At 48.5% G+C, this 6,000-nt stretch overlaps 1 protein-coding gene across 2 annotated transcripts in view; it reads right to left on the reverse strand.

The window, feature by feature from the left end:
- Window positions 1-5,566, reverse strand: part of ZNF609 (zinc finger protein 609) — a 140,702-nt gene extending 135,136 nt beyond the window's left edge. For both annotated transcript variants that reach the window (XM_084782371.1, XM_084782370.1), the window contains exon 1: window positions 5,363-5,566. The gene's annotated coding sequence lies outside the window, so the exon portion shown is untranslated. The remainder of the gene's footprint in view (window positions 1-5,362) is intronic.
- Between the last annotated feature and the right edge of the window lie 434 nt (window positions 5,567-6,000).

A 6,000-nucleotide genomic window follows, 5' to 3' on the forward strand; every position in this document is an offset into this window, starting at 1 on the left:
CACACACACAGAGTGTAGAAAACAGGTTAGATTCTTCACTCTGTTAAGCTTGGAGAAAGACATCTGGACTTTAGAACAGTTAATACGGTTTCTTTCCTTTCAATGACCTACTGATAAATGTCCTGTGAATTCACTGGATACCATTCCTGGGTATGCGGGCATGAGAACAGAAGATCCGTGGAGCCTGTGACCCAATACAGAAAATTACCACAAAATAAATATCAGTTACTTGTTCATATTTTAGTCTGGTGCCAAGTGTGGTAGTGTGTGCCTATAATCCCAATCTTTAGGAGGTTGAAGAAACTCTTGAGGAAACAAGAGGATCATGAGTTCAAGGCCAGCCCAGGTTACATAGCAAGATGCCATCTCCAAAAGGGATGAGAAAAAAAAGCCTCAATGAACAAGGAAAAGGACACTCATATTAGCAGAAGGTCATAATAATCTAAAGGAAAATCTATGAATTTTCAGAAATCCTCAAAATATAAAGTATTATTCCAAAACAGAGGAAATGGACTACATAAAAGTAACTTTTATTTTCCTTGTGTGATTGTTGTCTGGGAGGAGTACTGCCTCCTTCTGCTGTCCTAACCCTAATCCTGGAAGCTTCTAGCCTAGAATGCTGTCAACCTCTGAGACTTACTGCTTAATAAAATCACCCTCACTTGTTCTTTCTGAGCTCTGAGCCGGCTGGCTGGTTGGTTCAACTTAGCTGTTCAGCTCAACTGATTTAATCTGGTTTCTCTCTCAGCCCAGAATGGCCTTCAATCTGCTCTGATCTTCTGGCCCGTTCAGTCTTCACCTGAGTGTTCCAGTTCCTCTCTCCTCTCTCCCTCCCCACCTCCCTCTCCCCTCCACCTCCCCCTCTGCAATCCACGCTCTACTGCTATCCAGGAAAAAAACTGCCTCTTAAGTAGCTTCCCTTTCCTCCCTCTTCTCACCAGAATTGGGCATGCTTATCCTATTCTGTCAAATCTTCTCTGATTCATCACCTTTCCTGCCACTCAATTAGACATCACTTTCAAACATGGTGCTTCCTTCTACAAACTAATTTTACCTTTGTTTGGGATTAAAGGCAATTATCACCAAGCTTGGACCTAAGCTTTTCTTTACCTGATACTTGCTCTATACCAGGCTGGCCTTGAACTCAGATCTGTTTGCCTCTGTCTCCTGGATTAAAGGCGTGTCTGTATTCCAGCTGGATCACACAGACCTAGAAGGTCTTTGGATGTGATCTCTTGCCAGAACAGCCACATGGTCTGAATTAACATTCTTATACAGACTAGTTGCTTATATTTTGTTGTTTTTAAAATAAATATTTAATATTTAACATCATTTGGTGCTCTTCTGATAATTGGGTTTTAATAAGTGACATAGGAAGATCAAGAAAAAGGTATAAAAGTACTGGTGGAAAAAACACTAAAAGATGAAGAAAGCAAACTGAAGAAATGCAAACTTCATGGAGCAAATAATATTTATAAAATAACAGCATGCAAATTTCTTGCCTAAGGAGCTTCAGGTGGACCTAGCACAGCAAAGCCAATTGTACCCTTTGCATAAAACCAGCTGGGGATCTTCCCAGTGGGCTAAGGCTTTTCACCATCAAGAAAGCAAAGAATTTTCTGTTTCCCAATTCCTTCTAATAAAGTCCTAGAAGCACTGAATTACCACTATTTCCTTCCCTTTCATGAGGCGTAAAGCCAGAACTTCCAAAAGTACAATAGGGCCGTGCAGGGCCATGCTACTCAGTAAAAGAGGCTCTTTTCTCTATTCCATTACTATCGCACTCACAAGTCAACAATAGGCATTAGGAAACGTGAAACAAAGTGCAATTTCACACGTGTGAACAGAGCCTAAACCACACAGGACTGAGTATTTTCTCGTCAGTGTGGCATGTGATTCTTCAGCCACCTGCTCAATAATCCCTCTTCAGCTGCACAGCTGCTGCCGACGCCACATGCCTTGCTAGGCAGGTGCTTTGGTGAATTACCTGTTCTCTAGTGAAAAGAGTCCTTCACTGACACTTAGTGGACTCGGAACCTGCCAATCAGCACCACCTATCTTCATTTTGCCTGTCACAGCCAACTTCCATCAGAGGGGTAATATGAAGGCATTATTTAACATACTGTGGGGGTTGTATTCTGTTCAGTTTTCGTTGTAGTGGTGCTCTTTAATTTTTAAAAAGGAAACTGGGTTTTGTTGTTGTTGTTGTTGTTGTTTTTAAATAAAGTAGATGTGAAAATTAAGCTGCTGAGAAGAAAACCTGCCACACAACCAAAGGCTACTTTATCTCGCTGTGGCTTCCTGTGCCTGGCAGCAGTCCCACCCGTGCTGGGCTTCCACAATGAAAATAACAACTGCTTGGCTGCCTTTGGAGCAGTGAAAATACTAAGCTACCTGGCAAAGAAGTAAGGAGGGGAAGCCGAGTGGCAACCACATAAGAACAAGTATTCCTGTACGTGTGTACCCTTCACGCCTGATTCAGCACCAATGCTGAGAGTCAGCTGACCAAGGAGTGGCACTTCCACTTTACAGAGCAGCCGGTGTCTCTCAACAGATTATCCAGTTACAGGCATGTAGCTGCTATATGCCAACTGCAACACCACTACAACACACAACGTGTCCGTAAGCACTGATGCGTCCAGACACAGACTTCTCACAAGGAAACATTTCCTACCAAGAAGCTGGCGGTGAAGAACTCAAAGTGACCTCGTCTGGACGGTCACACTCAAAGGATCAACGCAAGATCCCTAGCCGTAAGAGTGCACTTCTGAGACTACTAAATATAATGAAGGCAGCCTTACTGTGAGGGTCTGCCTTCACTGACAATGCAAGAAAAACAAACAAACAAACAAACAAACCCACCAACAGCACAAGAAAAAGCCTTGAATTCGGTTTAACTGAGGCATGTAGTTAGAAATAGCGTAAAGGCAGACAGTACTTTTGGTAAGGCTTAAAAACAGTTCTCCCATCAAAACAAGTGTCAAAACAACCTGCCCTATCGAAGTCTCAACATTTAAGCAGCAGGCCATCAATTAAAGAAACTCAGTGATATAAAGGGATGCGGGAGGGAGAGACCACAGTTAGCACTTACTGTCTTGAAAGACCTTTACCAAATCCAAAGGCTAAAGTCCCCATTCAATAATAAACTATGGGAAACAGCCGGGTAGCTATTGTGTACACGGCACAGTGAATACAATCCCCTTTACAATGACTCTTTACTTCTAATCTTTTAAAAGTTTCCTTTAAGGTCTTGCATGAAAACCTGTTTTCTAGCCCTATATGTGTGTGTGTATATTATACATACATACATACATACATACATACATTTATTTATATTTGTTGTAACTGACATGAGACTTAACTGTATCAGAACACTGCTTGGAGACTTTCATGTCACAGCCAAGGATATGTATGATTCTTCCTACCCTTCTCTAATGCCCCTAGGTCCAAACGATATTTTTAGCCATTCCTCTAGGTGGCAAATTTCTCTCCACAGCACAATACCTGAATCATCTCTAAGAATTGAATTATAAAGGGAAAGTTTTGTTTTCAAAGCCTGTCTTAGGCAAATTGAGTGGTTTTTTGTCATTTAATTATCGACCAATTAAAAAGGTATCTGGACGCAGGGAATAGGTGCACGTCGGTAATTGCCAGCACTAAGGGGGCTGAGGCAGAAGGATTTTGAGTGAAGAGGCCAGCCTGGGCAGCTAATGAGTCCCTATTTGGGGGAGGGGGGCCCACTTGGTCCTTGACTCCCTATCTTACTCCTACACTGGCCTTTCATGGTTTCTGTACGAGAACAAACAAAAATAACTGCACAAGTGTTCCATTTCTACAGAGAAACATTTAAACATGATGCTTTACGTAAGTACTGAGCCCTCTCCTTGCAATCGTCTTTCTCAAAGGCCTGCCACAAAGCATGAGGGTGGCGTGTCCCAGATGCTATTCCTCCACAACTTAGTTACAGGCTAACCAAAGAGGCAGGCACAACATGGCTGGCATCCTCTATTCTTCTGGAAAATGTGTGCCAGTGAGCCCTGCATTGTTCCTCACTCAAAAAGAAGAGCCTTTCTGTCTGGCCTCCTCCAATGGCAAGCCCCAGTCTGGCAAAGGAAGAAAATGGCACTGAGGAGCCTGGGAGATGGAGCATATCCAAAGCTCTCAGACAAGACTTGAACCTATGACCTTCACTGTGTACACAATAGGCGGGTGAGAAGGACCGGTTTATCTCTGCTGCAACAGTTCTCAGCCCTTGGGTAGCACTCCCGATAAAATGACACGACTATTGTGTGGCAGCAGAACAGTCATCTCTCACAACAGCCTAAACCAGCACTCCCTCCCCCAAGACAAAGCAGCAGGGGTGAAATTAACTCAAGGCTGCAGAGCAAAGCCTAATACAGAAAAGAGAAGCCTGTGGGGGCTCAGGGACTCTCCTCAACCCCCGAGGCTCTGGACACACGGCTGGAACCAGACAGCCTTTCTCCCCCATCTTTCCCACTCTCATTTAGGTAGGAAGCGGTTTCTGAGAGAATTTAATCATCTGTGATTTGTTCAGAAATATTCCCCCTGAAGGGCTCTGCTCTCTCCACCCTGTGTGAGCCTAATTCTTAGAAGCTGAAATGACTGTTTGCCGCTGCCTGTTTCACAAACACACATTAATTGGTCAGATGTGTCTCCTCCTCCTCAACCCCAGAGGGAGGAAGGAGAATCTGAGCAAAGCACAGGGATGATCCAACCGTAATTACACATAAAGGGAAAAGAGGGCAGCATGGGTTTTCCAAACAGGACAGGGTCTCAACCCCTCCCGGGGGGCACAGGGATAGCAGTTAAAAGTCCAGGCCCAGTGGTCCCTCCATCTTGAAGAAAAGGACAGGAGTAAATGTGACCTAAGCCTGGGAAGGGGCACACACCCACAACCTACTGACTGCACGCTCCCTGCCACCTTGCTTCCCTTCCCGGGCCGCGCACACGTCCTGCTTTTCTACCCGACGCTCCCCAGAGTCCCTGACCAGCCCCAGTCGCCCCGGGGCCCCCTCGGCAGAGCCTCAGAAAACTCTCTGGCCTGCCCCTACCACCTGGCCAGACCCGAGGCTATGCGGGGCACCGTCGCCCTCAGCCCGAACCGCCCCGGCCACGCTTTGAACTTCACCTCAGGGCCCCCCCTCCCCCACCCACGCAACGACCCCGCTTCCCCCGCACACACCTTCCCGTCGCTCCGCCCCGGCCCCCCCCAACCCCCACTTCCTCCACCGGGCGCCTCTGCCCCTGCGCCCTCCGCGCCCCCTCGGCGGCGCCGGGCCTCCCTCAGCGTCGCCTCCCCCTCCCCTCCCAGCCCCGGCTCCACACAAAGCTTAGGACTCACCGCGCGGCCGGTCCCGGGAGCCGCCACCTCCGCCCGCCCCGGGCCCCCGGCCGCAGAGCTGCCGCTGCTACGCGTCCCGGGCCGCCATCCGGGCCGCGGCCCCTCCCCCTCCCCGCCCCGGCTCTCCGCCCCTCCCCGCGCCGCTCCGCCCCGCCTGGCCGGGGCCGCTGTGTCCGGGGCCGCGGGTCCCTCAGCCGCCGCCGCCGCCGCCGCCACCGCCGCCGCCGCCGCCGCCGCCGCGATCCGGGACAACCAGGGCAGCCTGCAAGACCCGGACACTGGACTCTCGTGCTCTCGGATCCGGATTCCGTGCGCTGTGGAGTCTGGAGCGGGCGAGTGTACGAGGAAACCCGGAACCTGGATGTAGGAGCCAAATCCTGGGTCTCTAAATGCGCGGTTGCTGCCAGCCCTGAGGGGAGAATGCTGGAAAACCTGGCGGGCGGGTTGAAACTAAGATAAGCTCAGAAGCCCGGGCTGGACAGTTGGAACCCAATGCTCTCTCCTCGTGCAAAGAACTCTGGCTGGATCAAACTTCTCACAGAGAAGTCTCTGGAGAAGCTTTAGCTCTTAAATACAGATGTTCTTCAACCGTGGAAAGACGAAAGACCATTGAGTCTGAACATGAACATCTACAAAGA

This window comes from Acomys minous (assembly GCF_964271855.1).
Source record: "Acomys minous genome assembly, chromosome: 5".
Lineage (NCBI taxonomy): Eukaryota > Metazoa > Chordata > Mammalia > Rodentia > Muridae > Acomys > Acomys minous.